This window comes from Sorex araneus, chromosome 5, assembly GCF_027595985.1.
Source record: "Sorex araneus isolate mSorAra2 chromosome 5, mSorAra2.pri, whole genome shotgun sequence".
Lineage (NCBI taxonomy): Eukaryota > Metazoa > Chordata > Mammalia > Eulipotyphla > Soricidae > Sorex > Sorex araneus.
Window position 1 is genome coordinate 164,629,504 of NC_073306.1, and position 21,485 is coordinate 164,650,988.

Here is a 21,485-nt window from a genome sequence, read left to right on the forward strand (position 1 = left end):
TTTGCACACCATTGTTTTTCATTGAAATAGTTCTCTCAATATGCTACTAATGTACTATGTTAAATATTGTAATTTTATTGTAAATTACAAAACCAGATGTTGCAGTGCCCCAGATGTTATTGTCTTTAATTTTTAGGTAACTTGAAAATTGTAGATAATTTTCTCATTTTTCTACAACTATACAATTAGTTTGACAATTTCTATAAAAACAGCTATTGAGATTTTAAGGGGGTTGTTTGTTTTAACATAACCATGAAAATATGTTTAGATGTTAGATGTAACTCTATTCCCTCTCCATATATACATGCATATATATGTGTATGCACACACATATATATGAAACAAATGCATTTCCTAGATATATTTATATACAAATCTATACTGTGAGATAGTAACTGGAATTGTTTTTCTATTTAATAAAATACAATAATAAAAAATAGCTCGCACTCTACTGAAATTTATATTAGTTATACATCAGAATAATGACGCAAAGGAGGTTAAATATTCTATAATTTTCTCGTTTTAGATATCTAGCGTATATATGTTTATATCTAAGATACTTTTAAGGATCACAGAGTAATTTAAAGTGGACATGTTTTTTATACACTCTCTCAAACTCTTTTCACTCTGCTTGATATTATATTTCATGAATATTCTGGGCTACCATAGTTTTTAATTAAATATTACAAAATTGTAAATAATTTTGAATATTCCAACAGAAGTATGTTACTTACAAAAACCACATTTTTCTCCGAAATCACAGTCCCTCATACTCTCTTTGCTTATAATGTTATTTTCTCTTTTCCAGGTCTCTGAGGATTTATCATCCTTCAATATTAATGATCGATCATTTGTCATTGACAGTTTTATTAGGTCATTATTTTTATGTTTATATTTTATTTTGCACAGAATTCCTTTATGAGGGAATAACTAGAAGAATAGCATCTTAAAGAATCATAGCAAAATTAAAAATTAAAACTTTGACATGGTACTTAAAATAACCTAAGTAATATTAGCAATGTAACAATAGCTAACATTTATTGTATCTTTACTATGTTCAGATTTTATCCTAGATTAAATTTTCATTTTGATAATACAGGTATTTTATGATGAATATTTTATAAATGAGAAGTGGGAAGTTTAAAGAATCTGCAAACATACATAGCTTTAATAATGATGGAGTCAGAAAAAAAGTTTAGGCAATTTTGTCTTCAGAATCCTGTAATTTGAACATTGTGGTACATCTCCTCATAGTTATTTGTAAAAGATCAGCTCTTTTTGAACTTTTACTAAAAATATTGTAACTATTTCTTTCAATATATATTTTATATACTTCATAAAGAGTTGAAAAAATAAAATTTTCTCTGGTAATAAAATCCACAAAATATTTATAGCCAATAATTTTTTAATTTCTAAATTACTTTATAATAAAGAAAAATAGTATTAAAAGTTTCAGGAAATCCCTAAATTTAGATGTTTGAGATCATTGTATTTCTGACAAAAAAGTCAATAATATAAAGATATTTTGATAATTTTCAAAACTTAATAAAAAATTGCTGGCTTTAATGTCTCTAATGGTGATTTAGGAATGGTAAGAGATTTACTGAGTTCTGAAAAGCCAAAAGCAAACATAATGACCTATTTGCTTTTGTTTTTAGAAACCTATCAAATGAATTGAAACCACCAACCTTTCTTCCTTTGAAAATTAGTCATGGCCAAGTGATTCTATGGCCAGCTCTTATGTGCAGCTGTTAGAATTACTATTCCCTCATTAAGCACGTTTCTACAGATAACTTTCCTCTTAATTCCACTGCAGTATCTACTTTCATGAATGGATGTGCCTCTTCTTATATGCATACTAGATGACCTTCTTTCTAGTGATGTCATGTTTCTCCTCAAACAGATGTAAGAATTTTCAACAGACCTTCTTATTTTGTTTTCAAATATTCTCTTCAAGAATTATTTGTGCAAAGTGCAAAATTCATTTCATTTGGGCTAAATTAACGGAATTTCATCCTGCAAGACATTCTCAGTGCTTACGGAAATTTTTCTTATTTCAGACTTTTTTCATATAAGTCTACTTCCTCACATTTTCTGGTTTCTAAAGCCAGAGACCTTTTCCCCACATCTTAGAATTATCAGCATGGCATTATATTTCAAATGCCTAGATGACCAGAGTTTTGGTGGAAAACCTGAATGGATGTAAGAAAACCTCCACTGCATCAAGATTATAAATTGGATCCCTTCCCTAAGGATGCTTTTGCTAAGTAAAAAGACTTTCATAGGTTTCAGGGATTTGGACCTTGGTACTGAGGGAGAGGAAGCATTTACTCAGACAACTCAAATAATAAAAACAAAGCAATTCTTTAAAAATATTATTCTTTAGTTCCTCTGCCCCTCCAGGAGAGCGCGGCAAGCTACGAAGAGTATCCCACCCTCACGGCAGAGCCTGGCAAGCTCCCCATGGCATGTTCGATATACCAAAAACAGTAACAATAAGTCTCACAATGGAGACGTGACTGGTACCCAGTTGAGCAAATCGATGAGCAACTAGATGACAGTGACAGTGACAGCAGTTTCTTTTTAGGTCACACCTATCAATATTCAAGGCTTACTCCTGATGGGCTCAGATTACTATTTTGGGTGTTGGGGATCTAACTCAGGTTGTCCATGTGCAAAGTAAATAAGTGCCCTTATCCTCCTACCCGCTATGCTCCCCCCCCCTCTCTCTTAATAAAAAAATGTATAAGTTCACAGGCCAGGAATTGAACTGGAACTGGGCCTCCCATATGTATGGCAGGTGGAAATTCTACCGCCGAACCAACCGTGTTCTTAAAAAAGTTTACCATGGTTTGTCCTCTAACACCTTTTTAGACAACCTACACTGACTCTTGCTGTCTGTCCTTGTCCTCTGAGCATTGATACTCTACACATTTTCTTTTTGTTTCTGCAGTGCTTTAACTTCATGATTTTTCCAGATGCATTTTCTTCTGAACTTTGGCAACAATGTTCTCACAAAGATGAAAACATAGATTCATGTCCTCATTCTCTATGGTTATCTCGAGACATTGTATCATCAGAGCACTTCCCACATCATTCTTATTTCCATGACCTAGCCTCATATATATGTACACACACATATGTATATATACATATATATATATATATATATATATATATATATATATTCCTGACTTTGCCCCTGAAGTGTGGTTTTCCTTAGGGCAGATACAACACTTACAATTTTCCTTTTACCCCAGTCAGTGTCTAGAAGAGTGTCTATTTTAATTTATTACTCCTTGAATAAATTAAAATAGTTTATGACTCTTGGATTTGTAATTGTACATACTTCATTCATAAAGACTGATAAAGGGCAGTACGCACAATTGTAGCTAAAATGGAGATCATGGAATTTAAATCAAAGGGAATTTGAATATGCAATTACAAGCGAAGTCGAAGATACAAAATACATAATTCATTTTGTTCACTCAAAAATATCATCAATGATATAACTTCTGATTTATTTCTTAGAACAGAAAAAAAAAGAAGAAAAATTTTATTTCATTAACTTTCCAAAACATTAACTTCTGGAAAAAACTCTAAGGATCTAAGTGGGTATTTTTTGCTTTTTGGGTCCCACCATCAATGCACAGGGGTTACCTCCTGGCTTTGTACTCATGGATTACTCCTGGCGATGCTCAGGGGACCATATGGGATGCTGGGAATCGAACTTGGGTCAGCTGTGTGCAAGGCAAATGCCCTACCTGCTGTGCTATTGCTCCAGCCCCAAAGGATCTAAGTGTTTTTATTGCATTTACCCTCTTTTCCTAATACCACTAAATATATCATGATAAATTCTGAATTATTATTATTATTAAAAGTAAAACGCAAAAAGGAAAGGAATTCCAGGAGTGTTTCAGAGAATTTGGATTTATATTGCTCAATTTTATCAAATATTTATTATTTATTTGCTATTTTTCATATTTTGTAGATATCCAAGAAAAGAAATTCTCTCTAAGATCTGACCCCTTTTTGTAACTTGAGAAATGATAATGAAATACTATCTTATTCATGGGATACAAGTTAAATATCACATGCAAAATTAATTTGTAAACTATAAATCCCAACAGTAAAGTTTTTTTGAAAACGTGATAACACATTTTTGTTCTTAAAATTTCTCAGGGTTTACTGCATTTACTTATTCATTATGTAATCTTGTCCCAAGGTTAATTTTGGAAATTTGCAGACATATAACCTAACAGAATGAGAAAAATACTACACACAAAATGAAATGTCTTTGGAAAATCTCTAAGATTGGGGGGGTTAATCTATATTATCTAATAGTGCAAATGCTTTAAATACTGTTCAATGTTATGCATATTTTATCATTTGATCTTGAAAAATAACTAGTTCTGTTAATATTGAAATTTATAGTTTTTCATTTAACCAGGAAAATAGGCTTCCTAAGTAAGAGCGTCCAAATTAATTTTCTCAGTACTATAACTTTATACGCTTGTGGTTAATTTCATTTCCTGATGAAATTATGGTCAAAATATCTTTATGTAAGATAAAAAATAAAGTGCCATAGTTAAAGCATGTGCCATTCACCTAGCTGGCTTGGTTCAAGCCCAGGAATTGCATATTTAGCAGTAAACATTTAAAATATTAGAAAATATAAGTAGTACTCAGAGAATTTTAAGAAAAATTGCATAATTTATGGTTTTCATTTTACTCATAAATGTTTTTTATACAAAACTACAACAAAATTTCTATTATCATAAAATGCCAGAGAAAATCATAACACACTTATTCATTGCAAAGCCACAATTGTCTTCCTTTTTCATGATATTCATTGTTATTTTACATTTTCATATAGACCCTTATTTAAAATAAAGCTCTGTTAAATTGTCCATTATATATGTATTATCAAAGAACTACCTGAAGAAATACATTCCACCTTTTCTTTGTTTTGTGTTTTTCACTTGAGAGATACAGAGGGCCAAATCTTCTTAAAGTAAACTTCCAGAGAGATTCTTATAATAAATGCCATTGTTTTCTTTTCTAATGGTTGAGAAATATTTTTTAGTTAAAATTAAGGTTTCTGAAATCAAATTCCTATATGAAATGACAATGATAGAGCCTGAGAGAGACTATAATTAATATCTTAGGTGACCTGTTTCTTTAAACTCTTGCAACAAATTACCCTAACATTATTTCTTAAAAGTTACACATATGTATATATGTAACCAAAATGACTAAATTAACATAATACAGCTAAATAGTACCCTAAGTTTTATAATATTTCAAATGTTTAATATAGTTGTATATACATAAAGTTCAAATATAACAGAATATTCAGTAATCTGTTCACAGAGCAGGGCAATCTCCAAATTCTTTATGATTTCCACTTCTGTTATGGAGGCTTTTCCATCTTCAAATTGATTTGAGCTCTTCACTTGCACTCTATCAAATGTAAAGTGAAAACAGAGATCTATTTATAACTGAAAAGCAAGAAAATCCTTAAGTGCCTGAGAGACATTTCTAATTTGCACTGCGATACATTTTTTCAAGTTTAAGACTATTCGAAGCTTGAGACATTCAGGGACCCTGAGGGAGATTCAGTGGCTAAAAGCATTGCCTCCCAGCATGAGCCCTTGAGTTCAACTCCTGGGGCCACACATGTGTGCTGAGTATGATTCTGGTACCTGTGCTATCTGCAACTTACATTATGGCACAGTGTGTGCGCTCTGACACACAATCAGGTTTTCGTGAAGAGTTCACGGGGTGTGTGATCTACAGCACAATTAGAAATGTGTGAGTGCCACCGCCAGGAGTAGGAACTCTAGGCGAGTCTCAGAATTAGAAACCTCTGCTAGCACTATCATCAGAATGTGGATTCGAATGCGTGTCCCAGCTCCACGAGTAACACCGACAATGGCATGTGCGACTCTAATTAAAGTGTGTGATATCTGGTGAGCACCATAATCAAGTGCACGAGTAAGAGACAAGTTTATGCAATGCCCTAAGCATAAAAATAATGACAGCCACAATGGAAAGAAAGAGGAGGGAATGATGAAGAAATGTATGCCTAGTTCACATTAATATGTAGGGCATTTAGAAATTCAGATCTTTCTTGGGATATTGCCATATGAAGGGTTGGAGGAAATGTTTAATATTGCTTTGCTATGGCAACACATGCCATCCATAATTCCTTCTCTTCAGTTAATAAAGCTCTAGACAGCTGAGAGTATAAGAATGTGGGAGAATGGCCCAGAGGGTGGAACAGTGAGTATCACGTGCAAAAGCTTGGGCTTGGTATTTGGCATCTCATGGTCTTACCAAGCATAGCCAGATGACCCGCAAGCCTGCCAGCACTGGATCAAAGCTCCTTCACTGGGCCATGAAGTCTACACTGCCTGGGTATGTTTCGCTGAGTGTGGTCCTTATAAAAGAAACAGAGCCCTAGAGATAGAACTGTTGGTCAGACACTTGGCTTGAATGTTGCCAACCCTGTTCTAGCTCTGGTACCACATATGTTCTCTTAAGTACTATCAGGAATGATCTTTAGGTACAGAGCTAGGACTAAAGTCTGAGCACAGAAATATGTGATCCAATATAAATATATACATATATATTATAAAATAGTGTAAATAAATTAGAAATAAATAACACTATAATATATGTCTAAGGCCTAGTTATATAGGTCAACGAGGTGAGTATATTTTACCTGCAGGAGGTCTAGATTGATATGTATTAACACATGACCTCAAGGTCCCCGGAAACTGCACAGAGCAACTGCTGAGTGCCAAGCCAAGACTAACCTCCTAGCATTCTGTATGGCTCCAAAGCAAGCTATATAATTTATGGGCATGTATATAAATACAAAATAATACATATGTGTATATAAATATGTGTGTATGAGGATGGATAGCCTTGAGTTAGAAACTAGAACAATAAAATAACCCATATATGGTGACTTACCTGAGTCCTTGTGTATCTATCTAAAGTTTTGACATAGTGATTAATAAAACCCTCTTCATTTTCAAATATGTGACAGTTTTGGTATTAGATTATACACCCACTGCCTATAACTCATCAATATGTTATCTAGTTTCGCTTTATTTTTATTTTGGTTTTCTTCAGGACAGTATTATCTGCTTGGTTTCTCTTTTGTCAGGTTAATTTATTTTCCAGAATTTTTTAAAAAAGAGACACTTAACAGTATTATTGTTGAAATAGATTATATCTACTGTTCTTTGATTAATTACTCAGACTAATCTGTATACCCCACTTAATAAATACTGAACTGAAGATTATTTTAGAAGTATTAAATTTAAGACAACTAAGTTTAAAGTGAAAGTTAAAATGTTCATACTATGTAGAGCTATCAAGATAAATACAGATTTAAAGAGAAAACCATGGCACATGTGTAAATGTATATATATATTTATGTATATGGTACATATATATGTAGGCATATACATGTATATATACTTGTATCTAGAATGTATTTTTCATTCTCTAGAGTATATATGTACATATATATATTGTAGGCACATGTATATATACATGTATTTATGTACATATATGTGTATATATATACTCTAGAGAATGAAAGATACATTGGTTTGCATATAAGAACATTTAGAGCTGCATTAAAAAGCATTGTATTTTCTCTTAATATCACGAAGGCTCTTTGGAATAAACAATTTCAAAGCACAGCTTGAAATGGACTTATTGTAAGGAACAGAGTGACAAACTTATGCTACCACGCACAACTGTGAATAGGCGTGCAGACAGCTAAAATGTGTCATTTAGAAGGAATGTGTCTCATTTATCCATTGTTTAGAGTGATTGAAATACATTGCTCTCCTCCAGTTTCTTGGCAAGTGTTTCAATTAAGTGGGCACAGAATTTATCCTAGTGTACTGTTCTATTATTCTGCTCTGTAGTATATAATTGTATGTGACTTTGGACTTGGAAAGCCTTCTTTTGTGGGAAAAAAAATAACACATCTCTTTTAAGATAATAATGTAACATTTCTCAGTGGAAATTCTTCTTTGGTAAAAAGCCATGGATGTTGGAACCACAGGGCATTTATTTTCATAAATATATCAGAAAATAATGGAAAATGCATGCCACTAGCAAAATTTTCAAAATATTAATCTACGTAAAAATAAGCAAAATGGGATGGAAGATAGTGCTATTGTAATGATATTTTTATAAAAATATTTCTATATGTTGCATAATCTCTATGATGAATCAAGGGGAAGCTAAAGAAAATTTTGTACTTGTGCCTCCTACCTTCCTTGAAGTGAAAAATTTAATAAAATTCACCTTGCTTTCATTTTTCTTTAAATATGGACATATACATCTCAATACACCATGGTATCTTTTGAGCCTTTTACTGTATCATTATGTTACCAGGTTTACTTCCTCATTAGAATCTCATGACTTGTTCTCATTTTTGGTCACTGAGTTCCTTATTTTCTTAAGATAGAAAATTGCAAACGTTGGAGTAGTCTTTAATAATTTTAAAATTCTGATTTAGAAGTCGGACAGATAGTAAAAGAGGGAAGGTTTTTTTTCTTTGCATATGGCTTGATCCATCCCACCAAATATGGCTCCCCCATGCTGCACCAGGAGTGACCTTTGAACAAAAAATCAGTACAAGCCCTAAGACATTTGAGTAAATCCTGTAGCACTGTAGCACTGTTTTCCTGTTGTTCATCGATTTGCTTGAGCAGGCACCAGTAACGTCTCCATTGTGAGACTTCTTGTTACTGCTTTTGCCATATTGAATATACCATGGGTAGCGTGCCAGGCTCTGCCATGTGGGCAGGATACTCTCGGTAGCTTGCCGGGCTCTCTGAGAGGGATGGTGAAATCGAACCCGGCTCGGCCACATGCATGGCAAACGCCCTACCGCTGTTCTATCACTCCAGCTAAAATAAATAAGTAAATAAAAAATTATAAAAAATTGAAAGTTTCTAATATGGGACATGGGGTATGGCTTAAAAAGTCAGAGCATATGCCTGCCAAGTACAAGACCTCAAGTTCTATCCCTGGTGCTTTGACCTCAACACTCTAAAGTGTAGCTTTGATGAATCCCAAACACCACTGGGATATTTTCAGTGGCTCACGTTAGGTTTTAGGCCTGAGAACTACAGTTTCTGGTCAAACTGAACCGTGGTGTCCTTACCATCAGGCCAATTAATTCTACAAGTGACCCCAAGTGTTTTGAGAATTGTCGCAGGTTGCTGTATTTAAAAATAAGTCATAGAGCCTAGAAAGATTGTCTAGGGATCGCAGCACTTTTCTTGCATCAACTGATACAGTATTGAATCCCTGGTACCTTAAAGAAGTGATTCCTGAGCACAGTCAGGAGTGAGCTCTGACTACCAGCAGGTGTGACACCCACCTCCCCCAGAAAAGACTTTAGAAATAGTGAAAATAATTAAATTGTAGTCTTTATGAGACATGGATATCAAACAAACACACCCATTCAAAGACACATAGACAGGTCCACACAAACTATAACTTGGAGGTAAATCACCCAATTTTATATGTTCTGGGAAACAAACTGGTGTCTTCAGAATAGACGAGCAGGACTTCTGCCCAGAGGTCTCAGTTTTGTCCACAGGCTAGCTGTGTGTCCCTAACTAAATGAGGTACTTTTCTGGAACTTCATTTTTTCCATTGTAAGAAGGAGGTTTACATTTGTTTTTAGCTTTTCCTGTACTATCTAAAAATAACTTATTTTGCAGGGAGGATCAGGTTCCCAGACATGCTCAGGAGTGCTGAAGGCCCCTTTCAGTCATTCCTATTCCTGGGGATCAAGGATGCTTTGCTACTGGGACCTATAAGTGTGTTCAGGGACCATATGGCATGGATCTGATGTGTGTATGGAGCACATTCTATGGTTTTCAGGGAACCTTGTGGTCCTGGAGATTTAAAGAAAGCTGCATAAAAGCATGTACTTATACCACATTCTATCTTCCCAGTCCAGTATGCTTTTGGAAAATAATTTTGATTTTTTTTTTTCATTATTTTTAGTAAACTAAAGCTGGCTTCATGATCACGAAAACCCATTGATCATCAATTTCTCGAGCGGCCTCAGTAACCTCTCCATTCCTCCTATCCCTGAGATTTTAGAAGCTTCTCTCCACTCGGGCTTCCCAACAATGCCACATTGGAGGCTTTTTCAGGATCAGGGGAATGAGATCTAGCTTGTTACTGGCTTTAGCATATGAATACAATATGGGAACCTTGCAAGGCTGTCCCATGGGGCAGGAACTTTTAGTAGCTTTCAAGTTTCTCCCAGAGGAAGAAGTAGGATATAAAATATCACGTGCCCGCAAAGCATCCACGCACTTTTGGGAGCTTGCTTCTAAGTCTCTGGATGTTGGCTGTTGATGGGATTACACACACCTGGGTTCCTCTGCCAGTACCTTCATGTGTGAGGCCTGTCTGAACATGTGGAGAGGGCCCTTGAGTATGGCTGTGGCTAGGTTACAGTGGTTTTCAGCCACCGGAAGCTCTGCTCTGGGCGGGGAGGGAAGCTGGAGCCCATCCCCTCCGAGGGGCCCTGAGGAAGACAGCAGGCGTGCGGGCAAGAGACTCTCTAAAGTTGGCTTACAACAGTAAAATTCAGGAGCACAATACTGTAATTTAAAATGTGCTTATGCTACATTATGATCTCTACCAAGAACTCAGTTTTCTTCCCAATCCAAACTGAAAATCCTTTTATCTCTTTTGCTTCTTATTTCTTGCCACTCTGATAGCTAACATTCCTCTGCTATAACATGAGTGTTTGGACTTTTGTTTTATTTTGTCTATAATCTTACTTCCTTGATTCCTTCATCCTCATACCATTCTTTCCTTTTTCTCTTTCTCTCTTTCATTCTTTCATTTTCACTTTTTCAGTGATTTGTTATTTTTTTTTATTTTAAAGATATCCCTTGAATATATGATGAAAGAAACTTTTGATAAATCACAATGATGTCCAAAATTCATTGTTCTTCCCTTTTAGAAAGTGACCTTAAAATCTCTCCTATTGAGACAATCTTTCTTCTTCACTTGAAGCTGAACTGACCTGTCCCTGGCTTTGGCCAACAGAAATTTGGAGGATGTAATACGACATGGCTTCCTAAAACTTGAAATAAGTTTTAGAACTCTGTACTGGCTCTTAAAAACCTGAGGGACAAAGAGTCTGGGTAACTGCAAGCATGAGCATCACTAGTCTCTTTTTGGCAGTAAAACATAGTGGTGGTAGAGATCTTGAAAATATGTAGAAGGAAATTCAAATGGCCTTCAAATCTACCAGTCAACTAAAACATTTCTGAAGTGGAGATGTTTCCCTGTTTCCCTAGAGTCATCCTTGTCCAGGCTCCTCCTAATTCCTGCTGCCGAAGAAAATCCACTTCTCCAGAAATTACACCAAATGCTGATGCTTGCGACAAAAAGACAGAAGCATCTGGAAAAGCACTTGACCAGCAATTCTCTTCAGACAGCAAACTTCCATCTTGCATGTTCTGAATACAGCATCTAATAAAGATCTTGAAGCTTTCAGACTGCTTCATGGAAGAAAGTCTACCGAATCTTGTAGCACACAGATAAAAGTTTGGGCCACTTCAGAATTTGGAGTGTTTCATGAATGTGCCCTTGTTCCAGTCTAAAACTACCGTTCAAGGGTATAACTCCATTCTTTGTCCAGGGACAGAGGGAAGAAAAAACAATCACAGGAAAACCAACTCTTGAAAAAGCTCATCAACCCTAATAGAGAACTAGAAAGACTTAAAGAAATCAATAGTATCGTATCCATTGTTTTTGGTACTCAAAAAATAGCCTGGGTTCACCTTGACTGTAAATTATCTGTTTTGGACTGGCAGCAAAATGAATGTTGCCAATTGGTTAAAGGAACATACCCAACATCAAACTACTTTGAAAAAAATTTCTTCCATCATGCCACAGATGCCTACAGCGGACTTTTATATTCTGGAAAAAAATCCGAATTTCCATTCAGAACTCAACTCTGTTCCCTGTCCTATTACACTTTCGTTTCATGGAAGCTATGCTATATGCCTTGTTGAACAAGACTTCCGCACAGGACGGCCAGCCCCAGGTGCTGAGCACGAACCAGAATGCAGTCGGGAAGCACTTTGAACTGATGGTGGGCGACACCCGAACCAGCAGGAAGGAAATAGTGAAAAACTTCCTCTGGGAGTCTCTGCTGAGCACAGAGCCCCGGGTGTACTTCCCATCCAACAAGATCTTGCACTACAGATGGTTGTTCTCATCTACTGAGCATAACCGAGTGGAAGAGTTGTATGATTCACTCTTACAAGCAGTTGCCGTTTTTGAATTGGTAGTTTTTGACCCTGAACCTTAAAATATTCTGAAGTTTAAAAATAAGAAAAACAAACCTGAGGGACAACTGATAGTAACTGTTGACATTACAAAAAATCTGATAAATCAAAACCTTCTACGCACTGACATCACTAAGACCCCAGTTATTAAAGAGGAGAGAGATACTGAAATGAAATACCACCATCACTGTATCACTGTCATCCCATTGCTCATCGATTTGCTTGAGCAGGCACCAGTAACGTCTTCATTGTGAGACTTGTTACTATTTTTGGCATATCAAATATGCCATGGGTAGCTTGCTGGGCGGTGAGATACTATTGGTAGCTTGCCGGGCTCTCTGAACCCGGGTCAGCCGCGTGCAAGACAAACGCACAGGCTGGAGAGATAGAAATCCCACCATACTGCTGCAAAGTCTGGATGATACTGATAGTGACTTCTATTATCACTATGCATAGACAGGTCAAAGGTAAGAACAAAGATATGAGGCCCAGCGTTGGTCAAGATCAGCATGTATATCCCTTTACCTACCTCAGTTCTAGCTCAGAGTAATCATTTGCAACTATCATTGTCATAGTGGTTGCTTCTCTATCCTAACTGCCCTTTCCCTGTTGATAACCTCTCAGTACCTGTATTGCAAACCATAATACACAGAAGGAAAGAGAAAGTGAGAGAAAGAGAGAAAAAAAGAAAAGTGCCTTTCAGAGATGCAGGCTGCGGGGATGTAAATGGTGAGCATTGCAAGAGCGAAACTGGGGAAGAAATGGTGATGAGAAATGTACACTGGTGAAGGGGCAGGTGTTGGAACATTGTATGACTAAATCCAGTCATGTACAACCTTCTAACTGTGTATCTCATGGTGATTCAAATAAATAAATAAATAAATAAAACCTCAACATGGGGTCTCAGTAAGAATATTCACACCTGAAATAGGGTAAAAATTGGTCACATTTGAGCTGCCTTCTCTACTCCATAGGGGTTGTGAAGTCTTACTCTTGGGAGATTTCTGGGTCCCTAGCACAGGAAGAGTTTCTGTCTTCCTGGCACTTCCTGCTGCTCCACAAGTCTTTGTCAACTAGCTTGATTCCATACATACAAGGTATATATATATATATATGTATGTATATATATATATATCCTGCCCTCTATGACAGTTAATTTAATTGTATATGTGTACTATTGGGATGTAAGTCTCCCCAACAAAATTATACAATAGTTTTGTATAGTTGGCTTGAAACCTAAAGCAAATACTTCCCACGTGCAGTTGGCATACAAATACAAACTTAGAATACAAACTTCTCATTATGTATAAAAATGTGGGGCAAGTAAGCTGGTGAGAATTAATCTAAAGCATAAGCAAGCCACCTTAGCAGAACAAAATTTAGAACAACCAATAGCCACTTTACCGGTCCAGCTCACATCAGAAACCTTTCTCCCTAGGTAGGAGTTATTTTAGAGACAATATGGAGTCTAAAGTGTTTGTCTTGCATGGAGCCATAGCACAGCGGTAAGGCATTTGCCTTGCACACAACTGACCCGGGTTTGATTCCTCTGCCCCTCTAAGAGAGCCTCGAAAGCTACCAAGAGTATTCTGCCGGCTTGGCAGAGCCTGGCAAGCTACCCATGGCATATTTGATATGCCAAAAACAGTAACAACAAGTCTCACAATAGAGACATTACTGGTGCCTGCTTGAGCAAATTGATGAGCAATCGGATGACAGAGATGACAGTGACAGTGACACAGAGCCAAGATCCATGATTGGTTTGATTCTCAGCAGCACATATAGTCCCCCTCCCTAGAATTCCTAAGAGTAAGTTCTCATGGGACATGAGTAATAGTGGAAATAATAATAAGTAATAGTGGAAATAACAATAAGTAAGATTTAAAATGTTACAAGGAAATATTCACTGGTTTGGGAACTAGAGCATAGATTATGCCTCTAGAAAACGTTGGGGAAAAATTACACATATTATTCAACGTGTATAAATAAATATCTATGGTACAATTGTGTTACATAAACTGGTCAACTAACTAAAGTGGTCACAGCACAATTTCTGTATACATGGGAAAATGCAAATGATTGTAATTGTTTGAAAAAGGATTTTAGCCATATTACTATTGTAGCTAAATACATTGGGTAATCGGCGAGCTGTGTAAGCATTTTTCAATGTGAGGGCAATCATTCTGAGTCCAGCAACCATGCTTCTAGGTTTCCAGTACAGAAGCTAAAAACAAAAAGAAATGACTGGTGTGGCATTCCTGCTATTCAAGAGAAGAATGGGTCAATACTCATCAATACCAGGGAGATTTGCCAGGAATTTTGAATGTTCTAAGGGAATTTTATAATTCCTGTATAAATCTCTACCCCCCAAAAATCTATATTATTTTTCTGCAAGACCTGTGGTAGTTTCCCACAATGCTCTTAAATGTCAATTTGGCATTAGAAACTGCTGTTTCACAGCAGAAACTGAAAGCGACCATCATAGTTATGTTGAGAGAAGTAATAATTTGCAATTCAAGGGAAACTTAGACCTGAAAAAAAAAAACTTTCTCATGAGGTTTTAATTCAGATATCATTATCAAGGAGAATAGAGTACATGTTGCAATTGAATTCAACAGTTTTCTCACTGAGTACTGCCTTCAAGTTTTCTAGCAAATTGATACAGTCATTATTCTATCAAAATAAACATTCATTGACTAATTACACAGTTCAGGACATGGCCCTCAGCTATTTTGCATAGTGTGAAGTTTCCTTCTTTGGTCTCAAAAATATTTGCTTTGTTTCAAACCTTCTGTGCTTATGTCAAGGAGCCACTAACTCTGGCTCCGGCTAAACATGATAAATTACAGCTGGTAAAAGGCATAAACAAGAATGTATCTTGGATGCTTTCCAATGCCTTTGTGACATTAGAGACACTGGCACTATTATTATGATCCGTGTGTTAGGTTCTCAGAAATAAGAACTTATTTTGAGTCCCCAAAACAATTGCTTATAAATGATGTTTATTGAGGTAATTACATTCTAGTTTTGGCATTGCATATGAGATTCATCTGCTTCTAAAGAAGAATATATGGATAATTGATTTCTTTGATATTCTGCTCACTCAGAATTTATTTTCATCCTATAATTCTTAGTGTCTACAGAGAATTGAATTCTTCCTCAAAACAGAAAAATGTTTACTAATATATTTGTACAGAAATACATGTCAATTTTGCATAAATAATTTTGATATCTAGTTTATAAATGGAATTAATTCAATTTTACTACAACTCAATAAAATACAAGTGTAAGTTATTTAATTAATATATTTGATTTGGATAATTTATTTATTTTGAAAACATTGACAGTAATTTCTATAATACATTTGATATGATATAGAATATGTTAAATACATAAAAAGAAACACATACATTTCTAGTTTTTCAACAATTCAAAAATAATATGTGTAAGTGTTCCAGTTCCTGGTATCATCTACTGATAAATGAATTCAGCATTTGGGACAATTTGTGTTTATGTCTTTATAAGCAGAATGATGCATATGACCCATATACAAATAGGTTTCTCATATCAGCTTTATCTTAAATTATATATACAAGTATATCTTATGACATTTTAGTTCTTTCTTATTTTAATGTTACTAGTCATATTGTACAAACTTTTCCCCTTTTAAAAAATACTATGAATGCTTCATTATATGAATGTTGGGTTAAATGTACAGATACACACTCACAAGCCAAACTATCCCATCCAATATTTTCCATCATTTTATCTGTTATTATAAAATCTGGAAAAGTGCTTGACATGCTAGGGTATCTACTATATCTAGTCTCTGTTCTATAGCTACATAATTTTCATTCAGGAATAAGCTTCTCAAGCTATCAGTTAATAAATAAAATATTTATTTTGAAATCATGTCTTAACAGATGCAATAAAAGATGGTAGATGAGAAGATTTAACTGTTTCAACTGGAGGCTATAGCTAAAGGTGTCGTCAATATTAGGAATTGAACCATTTTCTAAGAAAGTGTGAGAAATGAATAAACATAGAGAATAACATTGAAAAGTAAGGATACATTTGGTGCCAAGACTAAGGGTAAAAGCTAACTGTCCAATCCACTTGTCATTTTTGTGGAGTCAAGCTCTTCTCTTTAGGACAGTAAACTTTATTAATATTCATTATTCCTAAACTCTTCCAAAATTCCACCAACATATGTAATATATATCAAATGGAATTCATACATATTAATATATAAAATTAAATTATAATATATTAATATATTAAATGAAATTTTATTCCCAGAAATCAAAACTTTAGGAACAAGTATGGGACTGGGATGGATGCAACTTTCAACTTAAATGTAGGTCTTATAATTAAAAGTGTTTGGCTTGAAATTATACAATGTAAAACAAGATAGTACATAAAGCCAATAAGTAAGATTGGAATGATAATGTGGTGGGTGGGGCACTTGTCTTGCACAAGACTGATATGGGTTTGGTCCCTTGCAACCTCAGTGGTCTCTTAAGTAACACCAAGAGAATTTCTGAGCACAAAGCCAAGAGTAACACTTGAGCATCATCATGTGTGGTCCCCAAACAAAAACAAGAACAAAAAAGTCCTTTGAATATTTTGAATATCTCCTGGATATTTCAGTTACCTGGACTAATAACACTCATATTAAGGGTCAGCTATTACAAGTTGGTTCTCTTTGGAGACAGCAAACAATTTTGACAATATTATCTATGGCGGAATGCTGAAATGAATCAATACTTTTCATAGAAAAAAATCTCATTGTTAGCAAAACAAGGCTATTAAACTGAGGGCTATTTCCTATTGCTTTCAACTTTTGAAAAATGCTAACATTGCCAGCTAGACCTTCTTGTAAAATTGGAAACAGACTGGTTATAGATATATAAGCCAGTGGTACTGTGTCAGCACTTTCTAAATCTGTATTGGTGCTTTCATTCCAAGTATAATCAAGGCCAATCCTGTACCAGCCAACACATCTCGGAAATGTTGTACAAAAACTTATGGGTATATCGATAATGATTTGCCCATGCCCTTTACAGTACAAAGAATCCCTTAGGAAGCAAAATGTACAGCAGCCTGAGTAAGAGCAGCATATAAGATTATTCAATCCAAAATACTAATTTAAAAAATGCATTTCTAGGTTAAAAATATAGATTAAGAAAGCAGTCATATATTTACTATTAAGTAATTTCTATAGTCGCAGGTAAAAATATATTTACCAATTGCCTACTCTATAAATTCTCCAGAGAAAATCCATTAATTAACACTTTCCAATAGATTAGGAAGAAAACCTTACAAATTCTTGAATAGATTCATGAATACAGATTCATGTAATTTATTTCAGAAAATTTCAGTGGCTTCATAGTTACAGCAAAATTAAGAGTCATCTGCTCTGTTATGTCGTAGTAATAAGATACTTACAGTTCACTTAAAATGACAAAGGTTCTCCTTGGCTCTGAAAGCTAGCCTAAGCTCTCCCATTTTTATTCCAGCTCCAGAAAGGGTCAATACTAACAGCAGCAAAATTCACTATCTGCATCATTGCCTATCATTGCTGAAAAAGATATGAAAAGGATTTACCAGACCTATAATAAACATAAATGTCTTATATACACAATAACCACACATAATCTCAAGCATTCTCCCAATCATAAAAGAACAGAAGTAGAAAATTAAAATGCCCATGCTCCCAGAGGAAATTAAAAATCAGTAATTAAGCATATATTCATTTGCTTAATATATGCTTAATTGTTCATCGTTGTTCATCGTTGTTCATCGATTTGCTCAAGCGGACACCAATATCGCCTCCATTGTGAAAGTTGTTGTTACTGTTTTTTGGCATATCAAATACTCCTTGGGTAGCTTGCCAGGCTCTGCCATGCAGGCAAGATATTTTAATATAATTAAGTAATATTCAAAAGTAATTCTAAAGCTACCAAAAGTTATATTTGATCTCATCTTCAAAAGTAAAGTATTAGGCATGTTGATTTTGGGAATAAAATAAAACTAAACAATTTTGTTCAAAACAAAGAAAGTATTGTGAATTAAAATGCCAAGGCAAGAATGCACCAGAAAGAGAATTGCTAAGTGTGTCACTAAGCTATGTTCTTGACTGGCATTATAAAAAAAAAAAAAGAAAAGAAAACACTATATAGATGCATGCTAAAGGATGCAAGACAAATTATTTTTAGTCATGCAATAAGAGAGGGGCTTACTTCAGCTCACTAAGACAAATGTGACTGAAGACATTGAAAGAAAAAAAGAACGAAAGAGGCAATTAATCATGCCTTATATCCAGGCTATTATAAAAAATTTGGCAGAATGGACAGAGAAGTAAGTTTAATGGGTAAGACCTTGGATGTGGCTTACTTGAGTTCAATCCCTTAAAGTAAATATGGTCCCCTGAGTACTGTCAGGATCAATCCCTGAGTTCAGAGTCAGGAGAAAGCCATGATTGGCAGGTCTGACTTCCAATCAAACACAAAGAATCAAAAAGATGGAAAACTAGTATCACACGTGTGTTTGAATTTAGGAAGGATAATAATGGACGAGGTGTTATGGGTGATGAATTATAAGATGAGTAAAACAGAAGATGGATGACCAATTTGGATGTTGTTCAGAAAATCTATAGTAAGGGATTATAGAGAAACAAATGGGATACTATGTAGGAAAAACTCACTATCTAATCATTTTATCTCAGAGATAATTGTTGCCATGTATGTCAGAGTCTATACTATAGAACAATTCTCAGCATGAAATGTATATATTCTCAGCGTGAAATGGATATCTTACAGTGCAAGTTTGACAGTCAACAGTCCCACAGATTCAGAACTCAGAGATGACCCCACATGATTTAGTTCAAATATTAAATTCCCCCTATTCTCTACAAGTACTGTCTGATTTGACTATGGATTAGAGGTTCACAAGCTCTCTCCTATGGTTGGGTAACTTGATAATTTTTCTCACAGAACCAGGGGAACACATTTCTGACCATTGAAAGTTCTGTTGATATGCTCAGCTTTCCGGAAGCTCTCCAAGACCCATACTTCATGAATCATTTTCAAAAATGAATAATCACATCAGCATCATCAATTATTAATTGATTTTCCATTCCCTTTTCCATTTCAAGAGGATAGGAACTAAAGCTGAAAGTTTCTAAACACAAATTGATATTTCAGTGATCCAGGAACCCACCGCAATTCACCTTTTTAGAACCTAAATCTCTAGAATGAAGTAGTGTTCAGGAAAGTCCAAGTGCTTTAGCAGCTCTACAGAGTTATATGGGAAAAATAACTGGCAAATTACTTCACTTTGAAATTAAAGAGTTTTTTTAATCTGGTGAAAAACTGGCACAATCTTGAAATAATCTCTAGAAATACAGGGTTGTGTAAACATACCTTGAAACCTTAATTCATCATGAGTGTGTGTGTGTGTATATGCATGCTTGTGTGTGTGTGTGTCTGTATGTTTATTTAGAACTAGTAAGACGGGTTGATCACAGATCTATATTGATGTCTGAGAAATCCATGCACCATTCCATTATCTGTAGAATATACACCCGATTATGAAATAATCCTATAAATAATGGAATGCTTCATAAATTTGTCAGATACAGACATAGATCAGTATCATCCCTCTTACATATATTTGTATAAGTATATATGTAGATGGGCTGGAGTGATAGCACAGCAATAGGGTGATAGGGCATTTGCCTTACACGTGGTTAACCCGGGTTTGATTCCTCTACCCTTCTCAGAGAGTCCAGCAAGCTACTGAGAATATCCGCCTGCACAGCAGAACCCGGCAAGCTACCCATGGTGTATTTGATATGCCCAAAACAGTAGCAACAAATCTCACAATAGAGACATTACTGGTGCCTGTTTGAGCAAATTGATGAGCAAGCAGATGGCAGTAATACAGTGGCAGTGATATATGTTTTAAAAACTTTTATTGAAGGTCTGGGATTTTCAGAGTTCATAATCATACTTTTCATAGATACATCATTAGAACACCACACCCACTATCGAAGAGCCTCCATCAGTTTCATAGTCACCTTCTAACCCCCAGGCCTCGGATAAATACAGAACTATAGACAAAATATTCAGCTCTGGTGACTTTGTCTATTTTTATTTCTGCTACCTTGTTTCTTTTTTTAACCTTCTATTTGGAATAGATTTCTCTTCCTTTTTAAAAAAAAATCAGTCATGGAGGTTGTTATACTTAAATATATAGATGAATAGAGATAATCTCCTGAAATTTTTAAAAATTGTAAATAAATCTTAAAAATATTTTTTCACCCAAAGACAGTACATACTACATTCCAGGATTGTCCTATAGCTGGAAGCCTGCTTCGTGAGTGGAGGGGAGAAGGCAGATGGAATAGAGAAGGGATTACTAAGAAAATGATGGCTGGAGGAATCAGTCGGGATGGGAGATGTGTGCCGAAAGTAGATAACAATAAAGGACCAAACATGATGACCTCTCAGTGTCTGTGTTACAAGCCATAATGCCCAAAAGTAGAGAGAGAGAGTATGAAAATATTGTCTGCCATGGAGGCGGGGAGCAGGGGGGAAGGAGGGTATACCAGGGATATTGGTGGTGGGGAATGTGCACTGGTGGAGGGAATGGGTGTTTGATCATTGTGTGATTGTAACCCAAACATGAAAGCTTGTAACTATCTTATGGTGATTCAATAAAATTTAAAAAATATATATGTTTTACAGGTACATAAAAGTAAAAAAAACTATTATGAATAGCACTGTGCTAATGCATTTTAAGATTTATTTTAACAAAAGATAAATCCTACAAGAAAACGTAGTAAGAGCGAAGAGTGTTAAGAAAAGTTTAATGGGGCAATTTAAATATGACTATCACTGTATCACTGTCATTCCATTGCTCATCGACTTGCTGGAGAGGGAACCAGTAATGTCTCCATCATGAGACTTGTCATTACTGTTTTTGGCATATTGAATACGTCATAGGTAGCTTGCCAGGCTCTGACGTGTGGGTGGGATATTCTTGGTAGCTTGCTGGACTCTTCAAGAGGGGTGGAGAAATCGAACCCTGGTCGGCTGCATGCAAGGCAAACAC

General features: G+C 35.3%; 1 pseudogene; it reads left to right on the plus strand.

Annotated features, from left to right (window-relative positions):
- The window catches only part of LOC101553338 (transcription elongation factor, mitochondrial-like), a 116,894-nt pseudogene extending 104,503 nt beyond the window's left edge, over nt 1-12,391 (plus strand).
- Nucleotides 12,392-21,485: the final 9,094 nt, after the last annotated feature.